Source organism: Agelaius phoeniceus, chromosome 4 (assembly GCF_051311805.1).
Source record: "Agelaius phoeniceus isolate bAgePho1 chromosome 4, bAgePho1.hap1, whole genome shotgun sequence".
Taxonomy (NCBI): domain Eukaryota; kingdom Metazoa; phylum Chordata; class Aves; order Passeriformes; family Icteridae; genus Agelaius; species Agelaius phoeniceus.
In genome coordinates this window covers 10,430,193-10,436,982 of record NC_135268.1, presented here as the reverse complement: position 1 = coordinate 10,436,982, position 6,790 = coordinate 10,430,193, and the positions used below count along the sequence as shown (strand labels likewise).

The 6,790-nt window shown below is 43.6% G+C and overlaps 1 long non-coding RNA gene across 1 annotated transcript; it reads right to left on the bottom strand.

Moving 5' to 3' along the window:
• Positions 1–386: 386 nt before the first annotated feature.
• Positions 387–1,534, bottom strand: LOC143693817 (uncharacterized). The gene is made up of 2 exons (XR_013181795.1): positions 1,416–1,534; positions 387–1,104 (listed from the first exon to the last, which is right to left on the bottom strand). It is a non-coding gene; the product is annotated as an uncharacterized LOC143693817 (long non-coding RNA).
• Between the last annotated feature and the right edge of the window lie 5,256 nt (positions 1,535–6,790).

The window sequence follows — 6,790 nt, the reverse complement described above, 5'->3', positions numbered from 1 at the left end:
GGGAAAGTGTTGATTTTTCCATCAGAAACACCATGAAAGAGTCTTCCTCTGAAATATCTCTGTCTGACATCCCAAAACCAAAACCACCATGGCAAATGATTAACTGAAGTGCAGAGAGTGGAATAATATGTTTCCTCCAGAACAGCAGACATGTTTCTTACCCTTTGTTCAGTGGTCCCAACAGATGTTGTTCCCTGAACTGGACTCCCCCCCACTCTTCTGAATTTGTGGTTTCACTGAAGAGCTGTCCCACAGGATGACTCTGTTGATTGAATTGACAGGTGTCATGGTTTGACACTGGCACAATGCCAGTGCCCCCATGAAGATACCCTCTCCCTGGTTTCTGCTGTGAGATGTGACCAGGAATAAGCAAAGCAGGCTCCCACTTAGGAAAGAAAAGAAAACAAAACTTTATTAACTACACTACAACTATAGATAAAAAGGAACACACACAGGGAAAATGAAAACCTTACAAATACATTTCCTCCTCCCCCCACCAAATTTCCAATACAATACATCTATTCCCCAAAATCACCAACTCTTGGTCCAGCACCACCCCTCAGACAATCAATCCTCAGTTCATCAAGAGGAGAGGAGTCCTTCTTGTACCATGGGCTTCCCCTGGAAACACAGCTGAAGCCTCTTGCGTTTCTGTGTCACTCGTGGCACCGCCCGGAGTACATCTGCCGTCATGACCTCTTCCTTTTCATGTCCAGTGCTCTCACCACTGAACACGGACCAGAGCTGCTTCTAGGGTTGTCTTTTTAAGGATGCTTTGTCCCGATCCAAAAAAGGCACAGTCTCTCCTTTGGGACACCTGTCTCCCCCATATTTTTTCACCCCCTGGGGCCAAGGGGCACCAACACTGAACCCTCTTGGTTCTGAGGCATTGCCTCCCCTTAGAATGCAGTCTCTGTCTCACAAGGAACATGGTTCTGTCCATGGCTGTACAAAAAGAGTCCAGCAAAAGCCACTCCATCATCTCTTCCCACTTAGATTCTTCTCTATTCTTCCACTATCTCTCGCTTGCCCAGACCTCTCTCACACTTGCACATTTCCTTCTTCCATTTCATCTCTATCTCTCTTCTAGAAAAGGTTAATGTTCTGCAAAGTTTTCATTGTCCAAAAAGGGTTAAAAACTCGGACTCTGCCTTCTCAGGAACTCCCACAGCGGCTGAACACCTTCTCGCTGCATCCTCCCTCCCCCCCCCCTCCCCCCGCTTCTCCTTCTCAGCCGTGCTGCCGGCACATGTTATCAAGTTTCAAGGTAGCAGTCTCAAGCACAGGCTGTACTCTCTCTCTCTCTTGGGGGGGGGGGGGGGGGGGGGGGCTGCCCGATGCCTCCTGGTACTTCTCCCACCCTTCCATCCTCGGAGGCCTCTTCACCTCCCCTCTCGGTCCAATCCTCGGCCTACCTCACCCGGCCGCATGGATCCCCTCCCCCGCCCAGCAGCAGCAGCTGGACGGGGGAGAGATCCGAACTCTTTCCTCACCAGAACCCAAGAGAGCCTCCCAGGGCAGAGGCCTGCTTTTAATCCCGTGTTCTCAGAGGCGGATTCATGTCCTAATGGCCATATTAGATGCCAATATTAAAATCTGAACATTCATTGGCCCAACCACAGCATCCCAGAAAACACATTTCCTGTCAAACCACCACAACAGGTTAGTGGTGATCTGAACTGAATCTACGTTAAATCAGCTGATGATATCCTGGGTCTCAAAATAAAGAATAGATAAAATATTGGTGAAGGTAGGTTTTCATTAAAACATTTTAGAATAAAAGCTTTGTCAAATTCGAGCTTTGCACAATTTGTAGAACTGATCTTCTATAAATTGAACCTTTAGCACTTGTTTTAAAATATGCCTGTACTATATTTTTTTCATACTGTTAAATCTTCCAAGCAATTATAAACAAATTATCATTCAGCAAAAGCACTGATAACAAATCTGACCTGTCTGAAAGCCTAGGGACAGGTTCCCATGGCAGCTCTACAGGGTGCCAAAAAGAGGCAGAAGGAAAACAGACATTAAGGAGGAGCTTTCCCTATCCTAGAAAAATCCCAACAGAAGAGGCAGCACCCTGCCATTAACTGAAGGCATACCTGTGCTTTATCACCCTTCTTTCCAAGGTCTGGTTTGATCTCCATCTGATGGATCTTAAGGAAGGATGGGTTGAGCTGCTGCCTTTACAAGGGGAGATGAATGCAGCAGCTCCACCAGAGACAGATTCTCAGAGTTAGGGAAGTGTTTGGGGCCTGAGCAGCTGGAGGGTTTCCTTGCCCTGTGGCTAGATTTCCATGTAGGAAAACCAGAGAAGAGAATTCACTTAAGAAGAGCTGCTGGTTGGAGAGTCTCCCTTGGAGGTGCACTCAGCAAGGCAGAAGCTGTGACAGAAATCAGCTCCTGTCTCTGTGGGCACTCAGCCTCCAGCCTTTACAGCCCATCTGTCCCTTCCAGAAGCAAGCACAGTTTTAGGAGATTTGTGTGACAAAAGCCTGCAAGGGAACTCCTGTCTCTTTTCATCTCTCTGTTCCTTCTTCCAGCCCTGCTAGATTTCCCCCATCTAATCTAATAATCTATTAACAAAGACTTTTTTTTTAAATTCCCCCCAGAGAATTTAGTTCTCAGCCTCTGAGAGTGGCAGCTGATCCCTAAACCTGCCTTCTGTTCCCTGAGCAAAGGCCAGGCTGATCCCTCACCCACCTGGCCAGGCTTCCTGCTGTGAAGAGGATCTCCTTGGAGAAGAGAGCAAAGAGCATCTGGACCTTTGTACACAGTAGTGAACTTTGGGCTGGGCACAGTGACCTGACCCAGGAGCAGCTCAGGAGCAGCCTCAGGGGTGCTCTGCATCTCAAGTAGCTGTGGGAAATGTCCATAAGTAAAAAAATAAAGCACAAAATGCTTACAGCCAGAACTGAGCTAAGGCTCCCATGAGTTCCCAGGTCACCAATCCTGTCACTGATTCCTGTGCCTGATGTCCCAGGCTGAAAGCAGCTCCCTTATTTCCCACCCAGACACAAGTGGGGCAGTCCCTGCTGTCTGCAGGAAATGCTCTGAGCCCTCTTCCCCTCTGCCACCACCCCAAATGTCCCACCCAAACCACAGAGCTCCTCTGGAGTCAGAGCTGCTTTGGGGCCAGGCTCTGCATATCCAACAGGAAGTGTGGAATATTTCTGAGGGATGAAGTGTCCTTGGCAAAGCCAACTTTTGTACCACTGGGTATTAACTGATTTTCCATAAAACTTCATTTGTTTCCTGTCTAATTCTGCCTAGCACAAAGAGTTTTAAACAACCTACTGCAACTTCTCTACTTGCTTGCCTTTCATTTTCTCCAGAAATTAAATACATTACAGCAGCATATCCTTAATGTTTATTATAGAATAAATGACTTATTCAGACATAAAAACCTTTGAGCCCTGTTGTGATATGTACAATGGTATAATAGATAACCCAAATTCAGACAGTAAATGTGATGCCAGAAAACAGCAATACATATTTTATTGGGAGAAACTTGTGCTCTTCAGATGTGGCTTTGATTTAATATCTCTTTGGGCACTGTAGTTTAGCTGATTTAACTTTTAGTCAAGAAGTTGAGTAATAAGGATTTAAACTATATGGTTTTCAAACTGCAAATTAGTTATCTGACTGGTTTTCGCTTACAACAATGTAAAAGTACTGCAGTATTTTATTTACTGGTATAGCAAACAGTGCCTTAATCAATTTAAATCTCTTCTTCTCTTTTCATTCTTTCAGTAGATAACAGAGTTGTATAAACTGATACAGTTCATTCTACTTTGAGCTTTTAGACTGAGGGAAAGGAGGTGACCGCTCAACGTAAATGTGGGGGGAAAAATTCTTTCTCAAATTACGAGCTCTTCACAGATCCTGATCTGATTTGTACTGTTGCTGAAATCAAGCCTTTGTAGACCAAGAACATTGTGATCACAAGATGAACTTCTGAGAAGATAGTAAAATTAAGGCATGCATATCAAAAAGAATGAATCAGGCATGTCCTTCAGAATGAAGATAATGGATGAAACCTACAGTGATCATTGGGAAACCTCAGTGAAATAAGAATATTTTCATCCTGGAGCAACACATTTCTAATTTGATATTACTTTCTTGGTAACCCTTACTAAATATTACAGACTGCAAGGTGGACATCCTCAAACATTTGCCTGTATATGGAGAACAGACTGTGCCCATTGGAGGAGCTGAATCAGTGCAAGATCCTTTCCATTAGAAACACATCTGGCATTCCCCATGGCTGCCAAGCAGATGTTTTAAGGAAGTCACTTGAAGGAAGGGTGAGAAGATCCATTTTGGCAATGGGAGCCCTGCCCAAAGGGTAAATGAGCTGCTGGGCAGCCCTGTGCACACACTGCTGAGCTCTGCACACTCAGAGCCCTGCCAAGCACTGGCACCAGCCCAGGTGAAGGAGCCCCTGCTCCATCCTGCCCTGGTGATGGATGCAGGCACACAGAGGGGCGCAGAGGTGAGAGCCAACAGCCCCAGAGCTGCATTCATCCAACATCCAAGCACAATTCCACTCTGCATTCCCTGCCTTGTTACCAACTGAGCTGCTGCGGGTGTAAATCCATGGGCATGGCTGATTCCCCAGGAACTGAAATAAATGGCTGCTCCTTTCCTGCCCTGCCAGGGCTGCACAGCCAATGGAGTCCTAGAAAAGGGAGCTGCTTTCAATTCTGGCCTACCAGCACTGGCATCAACTCAGCTCTCCCTACAAAATCTCCATGGCTGATGAGGCAGAGAGCAGCAAAGGCAGAGCTTTGGCTTTCAGACCACAGACGAAGCTTCCAAAGGCTTCTTCTCTTTCTTTTGTCTCTGACAATTAAAAATAGATTAAAGCAGAGTCACTGTAAGCAGCATATCTGCAAGCACAAGCCATCTTTATGCTGTACACAGGCAGAATCCCACTTGGAGATGGAGCACTGAGACACAGAGTCCCTTCTCAGAGCCTGTGTATTTTAGAGAAGTGTTTTAGAGAGCTCTCTCCACCCCACTGATGGCATCTCTGACACGGCATCCACTGCCACAGCCTGCTTTCCTACTGCTCTCCCTCTACTGTGTCTGACAGCATTTTTAGCATTTCACTGACCTAAAAATGGCTTCTGCCTGTTCCTGAAAATGCAAAAAAAGGTTCCACTAAAAACAGCACTTAGGGGGAAATGAGGATTAAAGAGCAGATGGCACTTAAACCATGTAAATGTGAGTGATGTCAAACTGACTGCAGTGACAGAGCTCAAGTGCAATCTAATGGTACTTTCTGCTCTTTCAAGAAGCATTTAAACATTGCCATGTAAGGCTGTTTAAAATGCACATTCTGTGACACTTTAATTCAGCTACAGTAGTGGTTTGATAAATCTCCTATTTCTGATTGGCACACAGCAAAAGGTCTCCCACACCTCTATGTGTTGAGTCCTGTAAATTTAACAGCATTTTTTTTTACACTGTGTATCCTGCAACATCTCTGTGCTGGAAAACCTCAACTTATAAAATCAGCATCTCTAAAATTTTTGCTGTACCCTGCAGCCAGACCTAACATGTGGCACATTTGAAGGCCTAAAATTTGCAGCTTTAAGATTTCTCTGACTGGAATAATTAGATACTGCTTTGTATGCCTGCTACAATGTTTTGCACATAAATGACTTATAAACCACTGTGAGATTCAAACACGAATTTGACAGGAAAAAATAGGTATTAACTCCTGTGAGTAATTCAGGCATATAAAAACTATAAATTGTTGCCTTACTTTTTTCTTTTTATGACTTGTGACACAAGAATGGATTACCTCTTCACACTTGTTTTCTACTTAGGTTATGATTTTTGTCATTCAAATAAAGGCAGAGCAAGAAAGAATGAAAATAAATTATTATGGCTCAGTGTAAACTATTTGCTGATAGTCTTAAAAAGGAAATTAACAGAAAAAATGTATTCCTAAATTTCAATTCCAGTAATGAGAACTGTAACCTTAAAGGAAAAATCATGTAAAATTAACTAATGTATATCTAGTTTTGGTACAATTATTTAATTCTCCATGCTGCAACATCTGACAGCAACTCACATACAATGACCTTGAAGTTCTAAAAATAATGAGTAAAATTTTTACCTTTCCTCTCCATTGTTACAGTTCAGTGTCACTACAATTCACTCACCTGGTGCCATTTTCCCAGCTGGTTGTAATTCTTGTCACAGAAATGAAGAATTTGAAACCTTTTCCAGATCACTTTTAGCATTCTGCATTTGGTTCCATTGCTAATTCTATCCCCACATTCATCTACAGGCACAATCTCTGAATACATTTTGTAAGGGTTCACTGAGCCAACCAAGTGAAATAGGGAATAATAACAAAATGAAACTTCTCTTTCCTTGCTGAATGGTGTGTTACCATATATCACTAGAAGACATCCCAATTCTTATAAATCACACTGCACCAGGCATAAGAAAGGGGAATGACTCAGGAGAAAAGGAAAAATATCATTGGTGTAAATCAAAAATATCATTAAAGTAATATCAGAGTCACTGATAGATGCCTGCAAGTGTGACTGCACTGTGACATACAGGTGTATTTCACTGGTTGTGCAAGAGATTGTATCAGGGTACTCTATTTTAACAGCAGTTTCTCTGCTGCATCATGAACTTTTACGTGTACACAGATCTGTCCATCCAGGCACCTCCAAACCTGTGTAGCAACTCTGTCATTTCTCATTCCATCAGAGCTCCACTACTTATTCAAAGCAATGTTACAAAACTGTTTTCTACTTTTACT